The sequence below is a fragment of the Ambystoma mexicanum genome, chromosome 3p (assembly GCF_040938575.1).
Source record: "Ambystoma mexicanum isolate Mex_15411 chromosome 3p, UKY_AmexF1_1, whole genome shotgun sequence".
NCBI lineage: Eukaryota > Metazoa > Chordata > Amphibia > Caudata > Ambystomatidae > Ambystoma > Ambystoma mexicanum.
The window spans coordinates 468,956,950-468,978,072 of NC_090925.1; positions in this window are offsets into that span (position 1 = coordinate 468,956,950).

A 21,123-nucleotide genomic window follows, 5' to 3' on the forward strand; every position below is an offset into this window, starting at 1 on the left:
CTTTACTTTCCTACATCCGTTGATCAGTGATCTGATTTCATTAACCCACTTCTGCAAATGAGCTAGCTACATTTTCGCCAGTTTTACCTTGCATGTCTCTGTTATCCTATATTTTATTAGCTCTGTCTGTGTATACGGGCTTGCTCTCTGGCTGTGCAGGGGGTCCCTCTTTCCTTGTCCCCTTCTCCCCCTCTATCAACACTGATTGGAACCCACCACCCTATCCTGAGGTGACAGCTGAGAAATTCTTCTCTACAACCATGAAGGTAAATGTTGTCACCGTGCTTGTGTCATGGTCTCCCTGGGCGCTATGAGAAGGACATAAGCTGCCAGGCCTGCACAAGCAATAAGTTCTTCCACAAGCCACTGTACACCAAAGGCCAGCACACAGCCTCAAATAGGGAAGCTTAACATGATTGAACATATAGTGAGGGATATGCTGGACCAAAAACAGTTCTTAACATAGCATAGACGTGTGGCAGACCAGGCATTCTGCCCAATTTCATGATTGCCACCTGTGCTTTTAAGACCTCGACAGCTACTCTTATAGATTTTTGAGAAGAGCATGAGAATAGAGTACAAACATCTGGGGAAACTGGAAGCAGCTGAGGACCCTGAGGCGATTAAGGGAGAACTGAAGCAGACCCAATCCCCCAAATCCCAGCGGGTGGTGCGGGGAGTGTAGGGGGGGCGGCACCATTATGGCCATAGAGATCTTGGGCTATGGCTGCCCCGGTGTGAACGAGGACTCCATCCCACCCTTAGTCCATCTCCGAACGCAGCATGATGATGCTAAGCACCGAGAGATCCCTGAAGGGACTGTGCCTGAACATCCAGGAATCGACTGAGAACTGAGAACTTGGCTGCACAAAAGATGCCTGCGGACTCCAGCCGAGCTCGCAATGTCGTGGAGGGAGGCGGCGGCTTTACAAACAGCTTAAATTTGCTGTCCGACTGGACCCATGTCAAGAAGAGCAGAACGAACTGAGGGTAGTTGTGCATCCCCCATGATGTTGCTGCTGTGCCCCCAGGAAAGAAGATGAAGCGGTTGTTGGTTCACATGCAGGGCATGCTGTTGGCAAGTGGAGGACTGGGAAGCGACTCACTCGGAAGCAAACCTATAATAACATTTTTTTTTCAATTTTTTTATCCCATGTATTGGCTACCGTTGGACGAGTAAGAAGTACTGCAAGGACTAGTTCGCAGATCAATACAACAAAGGCTTCCCCAGTGAGGAGATCCCTGTGTACTAAACTAAAAAGTCTCCATGTGTGACTTTCCAGGGTTGCGGTGGCTCCTGGAACTCCCGGGTCTCCAGTAGAACATCAATGTTTCCTCACTTTCCCGTTCTGCTGGGGACTGGGACATCCAAGAGCCACCGAAATCCTGGGAGGCCACACATGATTGAGACTTGCAACCAGTGATCTCACTGGAGTAGTGGCCTTCGGTTTATTGATCTGTGAACTGTGAAATTCTGAACTCTGTAAGGCAGTTTACAAATGAAAATGTTGGTAGACCAGAGCAGGCGGCCTTCTAGAGAAACCGTTTGCATGATGGGAGTAGTCGGTGCTGCCTGAGCACTTGCTGAAAAGCCTATAGTAGACTGCAGGTGAAAGCTGGTGCCGTCACTATTCCTCTGAGGGATTCCCCCTGGCTAAAAGAAGGAAAATGTATGTTGCACGCAGCAGGTGGGAATTGGATCCCCCTTTCCTGTGACTTTGGGGGCACACCTAGCATAATCTGAGGGGCCTAGTGCTAGCAGCCATCTGATCCTTCTGCGCGAACTGGTCAATTCTGGAGTACAGGGAACAGGTTGAAATTGGAGTGTCTTGTTTTGTTTTGCTGAGGTAGTTGTCTACTCACGGTCCCTGGCCCAGTGCCTTGGATGTCCGCACATAAACTTTACGCACAAGGTGCTTACCTCACTGTGGTAGTTTGCAATATCAATACCCTGAAAAATGGAACCAGCTTGACGTAGTCCCTTCCAGATCTGACATCAGTACTGAAAAACATCCTCTCGGCCTCTAATGAATAAGGACCTCCTGCATTGCCTTTCCTCTTTAAACAAAGATATGATACAAATAGCACCATACCCACCCCACAATAACTCCCCCCTCCCAGTGCATAACCTCCGCTCCAACCCCTTAACTTCATGAACACCCCCTTATAAACCACATCAGCTCACCACCCACAACCCTTGCCCCTGAACAACGATACTGACACCCCCCTTATGCTCCCCCCAACCATCATTCCACCTCTAACTCGATGATTAGAGAAGCACTGCCCGCCTACTCTTTCTGCTCTCCATCGACCTAACCCTCTCACCCGACGTTCAAAGTGCACATCCATCCAGACCCCCGCTAACTGCCTCAGCCAGTCTCAACCACCCAGACTGATCATACCACACACACCATCTCACCAGGCACAAATGTTTTCCGAGCACTCCCAGCAATGAGCGTCACGAAAACCTCACCCCCTCATGAAGTCACATGCATCCTCTTCAATGCCCGCTTTGTAGCAAGAAACAGGCACAGCATCTTTGACTTCCTATCCTCTGACAATTCCAACCTCATTTTGATCACTGAAACCTGGTTCATCGACGATTTTGCACCAGTCGCACACAAGACCTTTCCCCCTGGCTACTCACTTATTGCCCACAACAGACCTTCCATAGGCGGTGGAGTGGCAATCCTCTACAAACCCCATTTCTCTGTATCACTCATCAAACCCCAGACATGCAACGCTTCCTGTGAATCCCTTCTAGTAAAACTTTAGCTACCATCAACACTCACCCATAGCTTCCTACTCATATACAGACCCCCTGGATACGACAGACATGTTGCCAACAATTTCTGTGGCTCAATAGCTACCATCCAGGTAAATCACTCAACTCTTACACTATTAATAGATTTAAATATCTGGTTCGATATGCCCAACAACACCATGACCCAACCTCTGGTCGACAATCTTGATGCACTCAACCTCTCCCGACATACCACTGGTCCAACTCACTCAGGTGGGCACACCCTTGATGCGATCTTCAGCTGCTATGACCTCATCTCCATATCCAGCCCCAAACCACTTATCTGGACAGACCACTCTGCCATCCCTTTCTCTATCCACACACCAGCCCTTCCTCCCACAGCTCCCCCTATCCCCACTCTTGATCACAAATGCTGGAACAAAGTCAAGGTACTCCCTGACAGAGCCGAAGCCCTGCTACTCTGTCCCCCAGCAACACTGTCCTGTGGTAAACCCTTAACCATTGAGTCCTTTGACTCCTGTCTTAAAGAATCACTAATTCTTCTTACCCCTTCACGCCCGCAGCCTCTCGCAAAGGACCATCCCCAAATGGTTCACGCTCCACTTGATGACATTCAAAAAACAAAATAACACTCTTGAACACAAATGGGGAGCATCTAAATCTGATCTCAGCAGATACATGTTTGCCCGCCACCACCATAATTACACATCACAGATCCGAAAGGCCAAAACAGCATATTACAATAAACGATTTCTGAATTGTGGCAGCAGCAAAGAACTTCACAAGATCATCTCTGAATTTGTAAAACCTACTTGCTCATCTGCCCAAACCACTCGAACACAAACACTCTGCGACTCCCTCTTGCTAAATTTCTACAACACCGCTCTTGATAGGATGACAACACTCCACCCTCTACCCACCACTACATCTACCCCTCCTGATCCTGTTGCACCGACGCACACTATGCCAACCATCAACTCCTTCCAAACCCTCTCGAGAGATGAGTTCCTAGACTTACTATCCGGCAGCAGACCCTCCTGATCCCCCCTCAACCTCTGCCCCGCCTCTCTTCTGAAAGAAATACTCTCCTCCACCTGCGCAGGAGAACATGCAAGATTCATACTAAATGACTGCCTCACCTCTGGCACCTTTCCAGAAACCTATAAGATAGCTCATGTCAAACCGCTTCTAAAAAAGGCATCCCTCGACCCCCTTGATGCTAAGAATTACATGCCGATCTCCAACACCAAACGACTCTGATCTCGATCTGGGATGATCTCAAGGTTGCAACAGACTCTGAGGGTTGCGCAGCGCTGATTCTCCTTGATCTGTCTTGATCTGTCTGCAGCCTTAGACCACGTTAACCATTGAATCCTCCTTGACTGCCTCCACTCCCTAGGAATCCGTGGCTCAGCACTCAAATGGATTGCCTCCTTCCGTAGCAACAGGAAACAAATCGTCTGTGAAAGCCCGAGTACCCCAAGGCACCTGCCTCTCTGCTCTCCTTTTCAATCTCTATCCGACCACTCTATCGGGAATCATCCACGCATGCACCCTCTCCTATTACAACTACGCTGACGATACCCAAATTATCCTAAGAATTCCCAAAACAAGCAACAACCCATGTCCCAACCTTGAAGCATGTCTCAGTGATACTGACCGATGGATGACAAGTAACCACCTCCTTTTGAACTCTGATAAACTGAAATCATGGTGCACGGCAATAGTGCCCTTCTCCCGCAACCACTCCCATGGAATGCCTCTCTACACCCCCACTCCCCCTACTTCTGAAACAGTCAAAAACCATAGCTGCTCTATGGACTGGGCCTATCCCTCTCCCGTCAGATCAATAATGTATCAAAATCCTGCCTCTACCACCTCAACCTACTTAGACGCATTTTTCCTTACCTCACCTATCCCAACAGACTCACCGCTGTTATGTCTATTGTTATGTCGAGACTGGACTATGCTAACTCCTTATACCTGGGAGCACTGGCATACCAATTTAACAATTCAACAAACTCCAAAGAGCCCAAAACACTGCTGCCATACTCCTTCTTACCCTGGGACACAGAGACTACATCTCCCCCGCTCTCCGCACTCTCCACTGGCTCCCTGTAGGACAAAGGGCCATCTTCAAAACCGTATGCATTACCCACCGAGCAGTGCACAAGACCGGCCCAACATACCTACAAGAGAAGATAAAACCCTACCTCCCATCACGCACCCTAAGATCGAGCACTGCCCTCTTACCAGTGATTCCAAACTCCAACTCTGCCAGAATTGGAGGATCCGCCTTCTCAACCGTGGCCCCAACTCTGTGGAACTCACTTTCCTGACACATTCGTCACACCCATGACTACATGGCCTTCCGCAAAGCTGTAAAAACCTGGCTCTTTCCATAATGCCAATTAAGACCATCTAAAGAGTTTTACAACCGGCAAACAAATCTTCAAGAAAATACCGAGCAATGACAGCACTGGAAATGACTATTATGTCACTAATCGGGTCATTCTAACGCAGCAATCAAAATGAAATCCGGAACAGTGTGCTCTGTAGTATAATTTATAGTGCTTTGAAGTATAGCGCCTCACTGAATGTGATAGCATTCTATTGACAGCAATAATGTGGCATACACATATAGCCAGTCCTATGTTGCTAGCATAATGTATGAGTATGCAGATGGGGACAGGCTGCAGGTTTAAAAGTGCACCAGATTTTTTTTTCTTTCTTTTCTCTTCCTTGAAATGCCTCATACACAGAAGACTACATTATGTATGTAACTGACTGACTTAATTAACAAGTACTAATCACTAGTGCTAACTCATTAACATTATAATGAAATCTCTATGTGAAAAATGAGGTGGAAGTACATGTTCTGAAATTCGTTTTAAAACGTGCACTAGGATATTTCATTTTCTTTCTGTTCACTGTGTTTGCAGCAAGCAGAATCTGCATGCCAAGAAATTATTTAGTTACAGTTTCTTACTGTAAAAATGGGCTATTGTGTGGAAGGAAGGGTGATGCGGCCTTTTTAATTTGATTGGCGCAAAGTATCTGCAGTGGTCCCACGTAGGAAAAGGGGGAGGTGCAGAGTTTTGCTGGAAAAAGAATGACTGATCTTTTGGCAGATCACTTTTGCTGAGCTCGAGAGACAGATGATCTTGGTGTCTTGGCACTGGCTTGAAAGTTTTGCTGTGCATATCAGACACTAAGATTGCAAAGGCAAACCCTGTCGACTGGGCCGCTTTTTTGAGGGAGGTCGCATGGGGGAGAAAACCACAGATCTTTTGGTAAGCAGCCAAGTTCGAAGTGAGGTTATTTTTATGCGATTGCTTGGCGAATGTGTTCTAAAAATGCTAGGCAGTTAGGATAGCAAAGCAAAAGAAATCCCCTGCATTTAATTTGTCATATGATAATGTTGCAAAGTGAATTTTGCTCTATTTTTGTATTGTTTCTTTTCTTGTTTTTATTACAGAGAACAACACGATGTAATTGGTAAGATGTTATTTTGAATTGCAATTGTTTCTAATACACACAATATAAAAGCAGAACGTGTAGAGAGTTTTGTTTTTCTCTTTTCTTGGTGCATTTGGAATAGCTTTTATGATACGGGGAAGATTTATTTTTAGGTAGTACATTTGTCATTTTTCCATGCAGATGGAATAATAGATAGAATTAGCGGTGATAAATAGATGTATGCGTGTGTTCCCCAGTGCCTGATGTCTGGGTGAAATCTAATACAAAATATAGATTACTGGGGGTCCATGAACCAGTAATGAATCAGTAATGAGGCCTATGGAAGCATATTTCACTGATGTAGATAAATCAGTGATAACACCACAGGGGATTGATGATGTTCTATGTGAAATTGTGGTGTCTCTGAATGTAGGTCCAAGGCTCTCTATAGATCACAAGAATATTATAAGAATAAGGAAGGTTTTGTGTATGATGGGGCCATAAATAGAACAGGAAAATTATGCTCACCATTAGAAATTACCACCAATAGTGTGTACTACTAACTACTAAATTATCCCATATAGTGTAACAAGACATGGTCACTGAAAAGAGGTAAGGCCAAACCCAATCTAAATGGAAGGATAGGTCATCACCAAATTACCACTCTTCTTTGGCGGTAAGAAAATACTGCCAGACCCCAAATCTACGCAAAATATCCTACATATATATGGTGCGTTGCAGGCCGGGAAAGTGATTATAGAGCACCTACTGGGCGTGGCAAGTGTGTCTCACACTACCATCCGTGCATTAGAGGGAACTCATTTCATAATCGCAGTGTGGCACTAAAAGTGAATTTCAGAATGTCTCAAATAGAAGCCACAGTCTCAGAACTAGTGCAATATCTGGAGGCAAAGTTATATGCACATGGGACATGGTCATCAAATAATGCCACAGAATGGCATGACTGCATTTATGGTGAAGTACAGAAAGAACCACTAGACAGCGTTTTTGCAGAAGGCAGCATAATTCAGGTCTGCCTTCTGAGATTATTAAATGCAGCTGATAAACATGCAGAGAAAGATTGTCTGATACGGCTATGCGACAAGACATGATTAATCTTGAATAGGTCCCTGCGAATGCAAGAAAATGATACTAAGCTGATTAACAGGTTAAAAGCTGATCTAGATGGGGCAAGTAAAAAGGAGGAAATGTTAAGAGCAGAATTGGAGGTATGTCAAAAAGTCATGCAGTTAAAACGTAGGGATCTTGATACTCAATTGTCTAAAAGCAAGAAAGTTTGAGGATAGTGAACAAGAATTGGTACATTTAAAAGCGTTGGTAGACCATATTAGACAAGACAAAGATGAGGTTGTTTTGGAAATGCAGAATTTACAAAAAGAACATTGTGTAAAAGAAAGTGATCTTCAAAATGATGAACAGGAAATGGTTAAAATGTTTCAAGAAAGAGACAAGAGAAACAAAGAATTCAATGAATGCCAAATGCAAATGTGCGATATGCAGGAGGTAATTAATAAAATGAGTGATGAAAACAACTATTTGCAAAAAGAGGCAGACAGGCTCCTTAAGAAGTGTAAGGATTTGGAACAGCAAATGTGCATTTCCAGGTCCCAGGATAGACGGCAAGGCACCACATTCAATGGAGTTGAGGTGATTCCTATTTCTACCCAAAGAGCTAGTGCCCCAGTGAGTGGGCCAGTGACTGAACTTGGTTGCAGCGCCCTTGGGGGTTTTGATACACCCATTGGGGGCTGCCACCAATCCCATACACCTGAAACCAGGTTTGAATCACCAAGTAGTGCAATTCCGTGCATTGCGACGAGTAGCCCCATAAAGATAATGAAATCCATCAAAGCCCTGATCAAACCATTTAAAAAGGGAGGGGAATGTTGCATAGAGGATCACTTAGAAGTGTGTATGACATGTTTAAAGCCCTCCAGATACCCAAGGAACAATACAGACAGTATTTTCATTTAACTCTAGATGCTCCCACAGCCAGTATCATAAGGGGATTAAATGAACAGCAGAATATGACATGGGCTGAGTTTGAAAAAGAGATTAGACGTCATTTTTCTCCTTTCCAGTCATTACAGGAGGCAAAGAAAGTTGCTTACACAATCACTGCTGGGCCTAATTCATCCCCTCGCCAATTTTTACAAGACTTGAAAAGAGCTTTGTCTCGCTTTGATGTATCTTTTGACCCCAATTGCAATGAGTTTAAAACTGCCTACTTCTATGGGCTACAGAAAGACATCATATCCCAGTTGGTCTTTGAATTTGACTGTGACAAGTCCCTTGAATGGATTGTACACCAAAGCACAAAACTATATGAAGTACTCTATTGTCAGGGTAGAGAATGTGATAACATGAAAGACACTAGAGCAAAATCTAAAGAACCCTCAGCAACAGTGATGGAAATCAGGTCAGCCAAAATGCCCCTTGAATCTGCTCAAAGTCCAGGTAAAAATAATTTGACACCTGAACAAAGGGGTAATCAACAAAGGTCGTCACTCTCTGCACCAATGTTTCAATCACATCCTAGTAATAGGGAGAGCTACATCAGCCCTAGGTACTTAGGACGCAGGCCCGGGGCAGGCTATCAGCCTGATATGTCAGGTGAGAACAATAACCAGAGACAAAGTCAGGATCAAAGAAATAATGGTCCCTACCAGACATTGGGAACACAGAGCAGATTTGATCCCAACACCATAGTATATGGTGATCAGGATAGACCCCGATATGTGGATCGATTTACTGATAATGGGAATCAACATAGGGGTCAGTACCCACAACATGAGAGACAGGACATGAGGCAGAATATGAATTACGCTCCACGTCAATACAATAATTCACCACCACCAGGAGACTACAATCAAAGGATGGGTGCACCCCGCTCCCCTCCACATATGAATCAAGAGTTCAGGAACAATCCCAATAGAAATCATTCCCCTGAGAGGTATCAGAATAGATCCAATCAGGGGGAAAACAACCAATATCGATCTAGGCCACAGAGAGAGGATTCTAGAGAAATGGAAAGATTCCAGTGTCTCGAGGTCCAAGTGAAAATTTTGGCTGAGCAAATAGGAAAGCTCTGTACATCACAAAAACAGTCATCAAAAGAGGGGGGAGAAGGCCATAGCACTGACCAGGTGGTTTCTGATAAGTGACTAAGTATTAATGATACCTGCAATGCTAAGAAAACAGATTGCTTTGATATGATTTTGCATAATGACTCTGAGATGTCTAAAGATTCAAAAATAAAGATACCGGTAAATGAACATGTGACAGAAAGTGCAAATACTTATGAAAAAGAAGTTCGGTTTAACCTAGAGCTAAATCAAACATTGGAGATTTGTACAAATGAAACAGGAAAACCTGAAATTCCAAAAGAACAAAGAGACAGATTTAAGAAAAATGACTCATGCATGGGGAATACCAGTGAACAGGGAGTAAGTGGGGATGCTATAACTCCTTCCCTAGTCAATCAGAACAATAACCAAACATGGGCAGAAAAAATAAATACTCAAAAGGAGGGTACAGTTCAATCACCCGAAGAATTCTTTGAGCCACATATTTTTGAAGAAGTTAAAAGGACTAATACCATCCTAAAGAACTACAAATGCACAGAAGTTAGACAATGACAAATTGGCAAGTGAGGTTGTTACACATGTTCAGGTGGAGGATTGTAATGTGACCTCTGATGATACCTGGATGGATAGGCGAACAGTGGCCACACTCCAAAAAACCTCTGAACATGGGGAAACATGGGGAAATGAATTAAGTCTCTCACACAGAAATGGACAGAAAGGAGGGAAAAATGTCTTTCTATTACCAATGTGCTTAGCCAAAAGTGAAAAAGGCCTGAGAAAGGTGAGTCCTGAAATCAGTAAGAATTCACACTTCTTATGTTTTTTAGAGGAAGTTGAAGACAGGTATTATGCTCCCATCACTGTGGAAGAGAAATGCAATACATTTGCAGTGATTGACACTGGCGCACAGGCCACAATTATGTCCAAAGAATTGGTAAAAAGTATTAATATGGGGAGATCTCCACAGAATCAGATCACAGTGAGGCAAAATGAAGGTCCTGTGCATAATTTTAACGGGGAGGAGGTGCCTATTATAGGTGTTACCGAGGTTGACATAAAGATAGGAAAACACAGAATGAAACAGGAGGTATTGATCACATCTATTTGTGAAATTTCATTTCTGATGGGGACAGATTGCCTGAAAAGATTGTCTCCTCTCAAAGATGGGGTGAATGGAGTACTGTGGTCCTTAACCAAAAAACCATTGAGACCTAAGAAACTAAAATCACAAAACAGCAATATAAATGAATGTCACACCGTTGCCAAAACAAATGATGCAGTAGAGGTATATCTCCATAATAGCTGTATACCTAGCGTCCTGTTATCTTGATATGTCAAGATAAAATGCAAAGTGAAAATGAGAAACAATCTGTACAAATTTATTTAGACCCTAGGAACAAATGGCAAACTGCAATAGATGAGCACACATTACGTTTTTATTTAAAAGAGAAGACATGCAAACAGAATACTACTCCTAAAACAGACACAGAAAAACACATTACTACTCTTGCTGAAATACACATGGAAGATGAGCAACCATGGGTTCACATTGGTATAAATGCCTGTTCTAAAGTAGTAAAAGCCGTACTAGCACTTGAACAGGAAAGAAGCTTTATTAATGAGAAATTACTGCAGAAAATAATGGAGAGGGAGGAGATCCCAAAATTTAGAATTAAAAACCAATATACGTCTGGTTTGGACAGTCCAGACTTTGAAAATCGAATTGCAGGCAGATGCAGGCTGAAGATTAGTATTGGACAGAAAACAATTCACCATAATGTGTGGATAGTGAGTGGGACACAAAATGACTTTTACATGGTAAATGATATCACGCACAGAATGTGTATGGTGTTAGATTTTCTTAATCAAAAAATATGGTCACGGCTAGGTGGGCCGGCACCTGAATTTGAAGAAAAAAAAATGGCTTATCATTGCGCACAGCTGGTCCCATATGCAATTGAATTACAGCTGAGGAAGAATACTATTATTTCTGCATTCACCAAGCAGGTTGCCATAACACTAAAATGCAAAAATGAACAACAGGTGAAGGATTCTGATGCATTTGTGTGCTTGAATGAATCCATAAAACAGCAAGGCCTGGATTATGAATACATTCCATTAATAGATGTTGGTGAAGGGTCTGTAAAATTTTGGTGAATAATAAAGGGTGTCAGTATATTCATTTAGAAGAAAATTCTTCATTAGGAATGGCCATACAAAAATCACATTATACTGCAGATCTAAATAACATGGTGATTGAAAATATCCCTGAAAGGTATGTGGATGCCAGGGGTGTGTTGCGAGAATACCTGGATTCTCAGCCCAAAGGAATCTTTAAAATTCAATCTGTGTACCCTTATGATTCAAATGAGACAGTGTGCTGTCATCAAAAGGATTATATAGTATTTGATTTAAATGAAAAGGAAACAGAAAATCAGCACATTGAAGTGGAAGCTGATATGCCAAAATATTTAAAAGTGGCAGCTTTACAGAGAGACACAGCCACACAGTTAGAAGAAAGCACAGAGATTCATCCACTGGAAGAATTGCCAGAATTTTCAAAAATGGTAGAGGAGCAGATCTCATCAGCAGATGCATGCGATAGCGATGAAGATAAAAATGAATTGAGAAAAATATTTATGGAGTTTAAAGATGTCTTTGCTAAAGATGCTTATGATTCCGGCCTAACTAATTTACATGCTACCACACAATTGGAAGGGTGTAATAGAAGCCCAGTATTTGTGCGCCAGTATAGATTACTACTGGCATGTTTAGAGTCATTGGCAGAGATAATTAAAAATGTGGAGTCTCTGGGAATTATCAGGCCTATTCATAGCACATCCAACACACCCATTTTAGGTGTGTTAAAGCCAAATGGTCAATGGCATCTATGTGCAGATCTGAGAGAATTAAATAAAAGAGTGCCAGTGTCCAGATGGCCACTGCCATTCATTGATCAAGGAAGGCCTGGCTCAGGTGCATGGCTCAAAAGTGTTTACTACATTAGATCTCACTGTCACGCTCACCTGGTCTCCACGGGGCGTAGCTCGTGGCTGAAGGCTGCTGTCTGCACTGGTGTTGCACTGCTTCTAAGATGGTGCTAGCCCGCGCCTTCCCTTTGTTCTCACCTCGGAAGGCATTTGCCTGCAACGTCGAAACAAGATATTAGCCAACTGAATGGAGCCGGATTGGCTTCACCACTTTCCGATTTCCTTCTCTTCTTCTGGCTCACCTTGGGTTTTTAAAAGGTGGGCTCTCCGTCCTGCACTCTCTGGCAGGGGCGCGGTATGTACAGTCTTTCTCCAAGATCAAGTTACTTCACTGATCCGATGGAGGTTGCTGCTGATTTTGGAAGAACCTGAGTAAGCAGGTAAGTCTCTATACCAATGCCTTCTCGGAATAGATGCTTAAAGTCTCTGTAGCCCAAGTTTTTAACTAGCGTTTTGTTCTTTTCTTTTAAGCGTATTGTCGAGCGGTTTCCGATGATGGATTGACTCTCCTTGCAATGTTAAGCAGGTTTCTTGCAGGTGAGTATAGCGCTATGCGAGGCGCGCCGAATGTTTGATTAGCCTTTCTTGCTGTGCGTGACTAACCCGCGGTGTCTTTTCTATTCAGCAGGTGCGGTGCAATTCCAGGAAGATGATGGAAGGACCGCTCGATGAAGTTCCTGGAAGATGCCGGCCCAGGTGAGGGTGGATGCTCATGCGGTACCTTCTTTTCTGCTTCTTCTCTGCAGATGCGGCAGTCTGGGAAATAGCGGAAGGCAAATCCGGAATGTTCGATTGCAGGTAAGCCCTTTGTCGCTTAATAACTCCTGTTCTTCTCTTTTCCATTCACAGGTGCCGATGGAAGCTGGACGGGCGTGGCTGAAGAACAGCTGAGCAGACACGGAGAGCGTTACGCTGCAGGAGTGCATAATAACGCAACGCGTGTTTTGTTTGCAGGGTGCGGTTTAAATAGCCTTGCAAGTAGTTCCACGCAAACAGTCCTTTAGCCGTATCCTGCCACTTCAGGTAAAGTAGTCTCACAGCCACACCCTGTACAGGAAGGCTCAGCCTCACTAAGCCGAGAATATAGTTCCATGAGTTCAACACTTACTATGAGCCTGGTGCCACAAAGTGAATTTTCTTGGCCATGAAGTGACTGAACATAGACTAAACCCACAAAAGAAGAAAGTAGAGGCCATACAAAAGCTAAAAGATCCTAAAAGTGTGAAAGGATAAAAAAGTGTATTAGGAATGACGGGCTATAACAGAAAGTTTATTGAAAATTATGCTGAAATTACTCAACCATTGACTAAACTACTAAAGCTGAATACAGCCTGGAAATGGGAAAAAGAGCAGTCTGATGCAGTGGCTAAATTAAAGGAATGTCTTATAAAGGCACCATGTTTAGCATACCCCATAAAGGATAGGGATTTATTTAAAGAAATAGGTTTCTCTGAACATTGTATGTCAGCAGTGTTATCACAAAAACATGATTTGAATCACAAAACCATTGCTTATGAAAGTAAGGCTTTTTCCCAAGTTGAAATTAAATTCAGTGAATGTGAAAAGGCCCTTTTGACCACTGTGTGGGCGCTACAGCATTTCCATCCCATTGTTCAGGGAGAAAAGGTAATTATTGAGACAAATCATCAACCTTTGCAGTTTTTAGAGAGTAAAAGAATTAGGTCAGGCAACCTAGCAAAGTCCAGAATTACTTTATGGACACCGGCATTGCAAGGTTTTCCTGTAGAAGTGAGGTATGGCCAAGATAAAAAGAGCCCAGTTGCTCAAGGTTTGGCAGATCTACATGACTGTGCAGCTGAACATGTATCAAATGAAGTAGAAGTGGAATCTAGTTTACAGGAGTTTGGGCAATCACCACACAACACTTTTGATGAAAAGACATGCAATGATTTGCCAACTGTATATGTTGACGGTTGTGCTTTTCACATTGAAAATGACAGTAATAAACAATTGGTGTCAAGAATAGGAAATGTCTTTTTGAAATGTGAAGGTATTCCCAGTATAGGGATGAGAATTGGGGCTAGGAGCAGTCAAGTAGCGGAATTGGCAGCCATTTATAAAGCAATTACTACTGCAGTTGATAATAAATGTAGTGAAATTGTCCTGGTGACTGATTCTGATTATGCACGAAAAAGCTTTGTGGAATATTTGCCTGGCTGGAAAGCAAGAGGCATGATTACATACAATAAAAAGCCCCTTAAACATGGAAAAATGATACAAGCCATAGAGAAAATGGTGTCAGAGAATGATTTGACAATATACTGGAGGAACATTCGTGGACATTTAAAAACTCCAGGAGAGGATAAGGAGGGGAATGATGAGGCAGACCATTTAGCTAAAATTGGGGCTGTGATGGGAGAGTTGCTACCTATTGAACATTTACTTGGTGAAATACAAATTGATGCAGTTACACGCTCCAAAGCTCCAAAAGAAGTGGATCAACCAGTAGTACAATGGAGTTATGAAAAACCAGATCAAGATCTGATTAAGGCACAAAAGGATGATCCAATTTTGGGAATCTAGTATAATCATTTGATAGACCCTGAACAAAACCCTTTAACAGAACATTATTGTGTGGGAAAAGAAGAGTTGAGGGTGCTATTAAAGAATAATAAACGAATTAGACTACAGGATGGACTCATGATTAGAGAGTCCATAACAGGACAAATACAGTGGGTGGTACCCCTTTCATTCAGAGGGCTAATGCTACACCATGCACATGATGCAATAACTGCAAGACACAGAGGTTCACAAAAAACATTACAGATACTGAAAGATTATGCTTACTGGCCACATATGTCCCAAGATGTGGAATTATATACTAGGGGATGTTTAGTATGTGCCCAATTTAAACCTGCTTCACCAATGCATAGAGCCTCATTAATGAAAAGAGGCTTAACTCTTCCATGGTCAGATTTGCAAATAGACTATGTAGGGCCTGTAAAAAGGTCGAGCATGGAAAACCGTTACATGTTGAGTGTGGTTTGTTTAATGTCAAAATGGATAGAGTGTATTCCTGCACCAGATTGTAGTGTGCAAACGGCAGCTGCATTACTGGTAAATCATATATTTTTGAGATTTGGGTTACCACAAAGAATAGAATCAGACAGAGCAATTTAATGAGTAAGGTATGGCAAATACTCGAAGTGAAAAGAAAACTACATGTTGCATATAGACTTGCCTCTTCTGGTGGAATTGAATGCTCTAATAGGTCTGTTGTGGATATATTAAAGAAGTTTGTAGCAGAGGCAGGATCCAGCTGGGATTTACGTTTATCTCTGGTTTTGATGGCAATCAGATCAACTCCTGCCAAAGCAACAGGTATCAGCACTCATGAAGTATTGAAGGGTAGGCAGCTGGTGTTGCCACAAAACCTATTGTACAGAACACATGAACAGATACTTGTAAGCGTATCTACAGTTCATGAATATATGGAAGAACTGAGGAAGCATTTACAACATGCATTTGCTTTTGTGCAGAGGAATTTAGAAAGAGCCGCTGGCAGTGCAAAATCATATTATGATAAAAAGACATCTGTGAAAGAGTATAGTGTAGGGGATCAGGTGTATAAATTTCATTTTGGAAAAGGTAAACAGAAAAATTCTAAATTTCTAGCAGCATGGCAGGGGCCATTTCAAATTATAGATAAGGTATCTCCAGTGGCTTATAGAATTTTGAGAACTGAAGGTGAAACGGTAACAGAGCAATTTGTTCATGTTAATTAAATTAAGCCCTGGCATCCCAAATATGAGGTAAGGAGGCTTGAGCGTATAGAAACAGATCAGGTCCCTTAAATACATGAAAGAAAACACATGAGTCTATTTATAGGGCCCAATAACAGAGAAATAAAAATAGAGGTGATTGTTGTAATGTAATATATGTAAATAAACATATTATATGTAATGATCATTAAAAGGGGGTTGAAACTAATGAAATTATTTTTAGAAAGTTGAAATATGTTAAATGATCAATGATGCTTTATGTATGTTTTCTATCTAACATGTGCTTAATTTCAGAAAGCGAAAGAGAAAGAGCGAAATGCATTTTATTTTTGGTAAAAGGGTGAAATTAGTATTGTGCCATGTACTTAATCTGTTTATTTTCTATTTGATTTAGAATCACTAACCTGTCTTTTGAGGTTGGAGGTCACAGGACCGGATGACATGGGAGATGATGGAGTCCTGGAGTCCACGGGATGAAGATCAAGTGATGCCTGCCTCTGGGTGGAGGTGAAGACAAAGTAACCGGGATGCCAAAAGGGATGACTACTATGGAAAAACATCCAAGAGTGCCAGGATGAAAGAATTCACCGGATGAAACAGATGATGTTGCTGGTCGGGACGTATCAGAGGTGGACATAACTATAGAAACAATACTTGACTGAATCGGCAACGTTGTGGGTGCATTAATTCGAATGTATCCTGGAAGGATGGAGTTCAACATATTTATTATTTTATTTAATTATTTTAATTTGTTATATTAATTCTTTGTTTTAATTATTTATTTTATTTCATTATTTTATGATTGACTTTAAGTATTGATAAAAACATTGGACTATGGACAGTTCAGCTGAGAAAAAATATGTACAATATTTTATAAGAACTAATGGACTAATTTGAGATGAATCTTGATTTTATGTTGGTTAAACAGTAATTTATTGTGAAAAATCTTAACATTCATATTTTTGAGTTTCTGTGATGGGAAGAAAAAGAGGAGCGCAAGTTGGGTTTCCTCCAATTGTGGCTTGGACCACTGCCAAATTGTCAGAAAAGGAGGGATAATGTAGTATAATTTATAGTGCTTTGAAGTATAGCACCTCATTGAATGTATTAGCATTCTATTGACAGCAATTATGTGGCATATACATATAGCCAGTCCTATGTTGCTAGCATAATGTATGAGTATGCAGATGGGGACAGGCTGCAGGTTTAAAAGTGCACCAGATTTATTTATTTTTTCTTTCTTTTCTCTTTCTTGAAATGCCCCATACACAGGAGACTACATTATTTATCTAACTGACTGACTTAATTAACAAGTACTAATCGCTAGTGCTAACTCATTAACATTATAATGTAACCTCTATGTGAAAAATGAGGTGGAAGTACATGTTCTGAAATTCGTTTTCAAACGTGCACTAGGATATTTTTTTTCTTTCTGTTCACTGTGTTTGCAGCGAGCAGAATCTGCATGCCAGGAAATGATTTAGTTACAGTTTCTTACTGTAAAAATGGGCTATCGTGTGGAAGGAAGGGTGATGCAGCCTTTTTTAATTTGATTGGTGCAAAGTATCTACAATGGCCCCACATAGGAAAAGGGGAAGGTGCAGAGTTTTGCTGGAACAAGAATGACAGATCTTTTGGCAGATCGCTTTTGCTGAGCTTGAGAGACGGATGATCTTGGTGTCTTGGCACTGTCTTGGAAGTTTCACTGTGCATATCAGACACTGAGATTACAAAGGCAAACCCTGTCGACTGGGCCGCTTTTCTGAGGGAGGTCGCCTGGGGGAGAAAACCACAGATCTTTTGGTAAGCAGCTAAGTTCGAAGTGAGGTTATTTTTAAGCGATTGCTTGGCGAATGTGTTCTAAAAATGCTAGGCAGTTAGGATAGTAAAGCAAAAGAAATCCCCTGCATTTAATTCGTCATATGATAATGTTGCAAAGTGAATGTTGCTCTATTGTTGTATTGTTTCTTTTCTTGTTTTTATTAGAGAGCAACACGATGTAATTGGTAAGATGTTATTTTGAATTGCAATTCTTTCTAATACACACAATATAAAAGCAGAACATGTAGAGAGTTTTGGTTTTCTCTTTTCTTGGTGCATTTGGAATAGCTTTTATGATACGGGGAAGATTTCTTTTTAGGTAGTACATTTGTCATTTTTCCATGCAGATGGAATAATAGAATTAGCAGTGATAAATAGATGTATGCGTGTGTTCCCCAGTGCATGATGTCTGGGTGAACTCTAATACAAAATATAGATTACTGGGGGTCCATGAACCAGTAATGAATCAGTAATGAGGCCTATGGAAGCATATTTCACTGATGTAGATAAATCAGTGATAACACCACAGGGGATTTATGATGTTCTATGTGAAATTGTGGTGTCTCTGAATGTAGGTCCAAGGCTCTCTATAGATCACAAGAATATTATAAGAATAAGGAAGGTTTTGTGTATGATGGGGCCATAAATAGAACAGGAAAATTATGCTCACCATTAGAAATTACCACCAATAGTGTGTACTACTAACTACTAAATTATCCCATATAGTGTAACAAGACATGGTCACTGAAAAGAGGTAAGGCCAAACCCAATCTAAATGCAAGGATAAGTCATCACCAAATTACCACTCTTCTTTGGCGGTAAGAAAATACTGCCAGACCCCAAATCTACACAAAATATCCTACAGCTCATAGGAATAAAAAACTCCACTCCAGACACTCGCCTCTCCCATCACTATGCTCACTCTCTACAGCAACACACAATAGAATGCAGCTACACCCCTTGATCAATTTCGGCCTAGCTGCTTACATACACAGACGAACAATACTCAATAAACACCTCAACATCCTGCTAGAACGCAGCTATACCACTCAAAAAAATCGGCCTACCTGCACACATAAGCATTCTACAGAGGTCAAACGCAGCCAGAATCCAGTCTCGGAGACCAACCTCCAGACTGCACACATTCAACTGATCACCACACCTAAGGCTAGGATGCAGCTACCATCAGGCAATCGCATCAGCTGCGCACATAACGAGTGCACCCAAGCACCCTATGATACCATACTCTATCAACTGACCTGGATTACGGTCCCGAGGGCGTTCAACCCACAAGCGCTTTGAGGTCATAGCAATGATATATAGAGCACTATATAAATGCCAAATAAAATAACATGACATACTTTGAGATATATATTCTTTCCATCTACAAACCGTGCAGTTAAAATAGCTACATGGAAGCGCTTCATAGATGTGTTCTGTATATGGACCGGGAATGAGACTGATCTAAAAAAGACTCTGTGATATGGACCTAAGGTTCACAATGGAGACCAACCAGCACTGTCTAAGTTTCCTGGATCTTACAATATATAAGAACATGGATGGATATGCGACCTCCCTTTACAGGAAAACTACTGACCGGAATGGCCTATTGCATTTCAAAGGTTTCCATCCGGCACGTCTGGAAAAACTGGAGGAGGGTGTCTGTACTTCCGCTCTCTATATGGTGGAGGAGAGGCACAGAGGACCCCAGCCAAGATTCTCTATTATTGGTAACGTAGTCGAGCAATCAAGGCCTAGCTTCTCAGGAGGTGATGCAGGCTGGTTCTTAAGTACAGTGTAGTCCCCGAACCCCCACAAAGGAATGTCCACACACTATATTACTGAAAACACAGTCTTTATATAATTAATATGCAAACGTATGTACACGATCACAATAACGCACTTTGTACTCGGAAATCAACAATGATAAATATATACAATTCTAAAGTGGTACCACCAATGTTATCAAATCTCATTAAAGTGCATCAACTGTACGGTTAAAATGTCACACCGATCAATAACGAGGAAACCAGCAATAGAGATAGGAAGGAACGAAAAATGGTTGAAACAGTAGGCAGAATGCTGGCCTCTACCGATAGACACAGTTCTGTGTGGAGATCCCCCCACCTGGGAAACCTGTAAAATAAAGATACATAGCACAAGCCCAGTCCATATATTGTTCAATAGCCTTATTTCCTCCTATAATGTTTTACTCCCCCAATGTACCTGGTGGAGTAGAGTTCTTCGAAGACGCGTCGAAGGATCCTTCTTGAGTGACTCCCTTTAAAGCAGGAGCCACGGATCATCGAGAGGCGTCGAAGATGGTGAACTTGTCGTCGACGGCGGTGATGAGAAGTTCAAGTGTGCCGAGACCCCCATGTCGATCCAGGTGGTGCTCGTCAGCGACGTCCTGCGAGGATGAGGTGTGCGGGGCACCTCGGCGATAGATTGTTCAGGACCGCAAAGAGTTTCAGAAGAGCTGTGGCCCAACGAGGGCGTCGAGTCGTCGAAGTCTTTGTGACCTTCAGGTGGCGGGAAACTCACCGGCGGATTCTCCTCGGCGCGTTGGTCGTCCTCGACTTTCTCCGGCGGGACAAAACGGTCGACGTTGCGCACAAGGGAGTCCTTGGATTCAAATGTTCTTAGGCAAAGGAGCAGGCGGCTCCGGTCGTCGGCGGCACAGCATCAAGTGGTCCCCACGGCTGGGCAACACAACTTCAATGGGCCTCCAGCGGTTACACAAATCTGCGAACCCTGGTCGACGGCAATGGACTTCGTCAGCAGCGAAGTCCGGGTGCTTTGCTTCATTCTCCTCAGTGGTCCCGTCGCGGGTCGGCAGCCTTTCGAGGGTCTGACTTCCAGGGAGCTTTGGCGAAGGTTAGCAGTGTTCGATGGTCCCTCGGAGCACGGGAAGAGGGTGCCTTACCAGGTCCTCTCTTGGATCAGTCCTTGACGAGTTCGGCAGCTGTCAGATCAGGTCGAAGCAAAAACAACAGCAAGTCTTCGTCTTCCAGCTGGGCGTCGAGGATCAGCAGTTCCAGTTACTCTTCAAGTGTAGACAAAGCTTCTGAATGCTTCTGAACAATTTCCAGTGGTGAGAGGTCCCCAGATATACTATCTTGTCTCTCATCCACACTGCTAGGTCACTCTCAGCAGCCAATCATACAGAAGGTCATTCATGCAGTCAGTCAGCCAATCAGGCACACAGTGTATTCAGGCCATCCTCCTCCCTCTCAGAC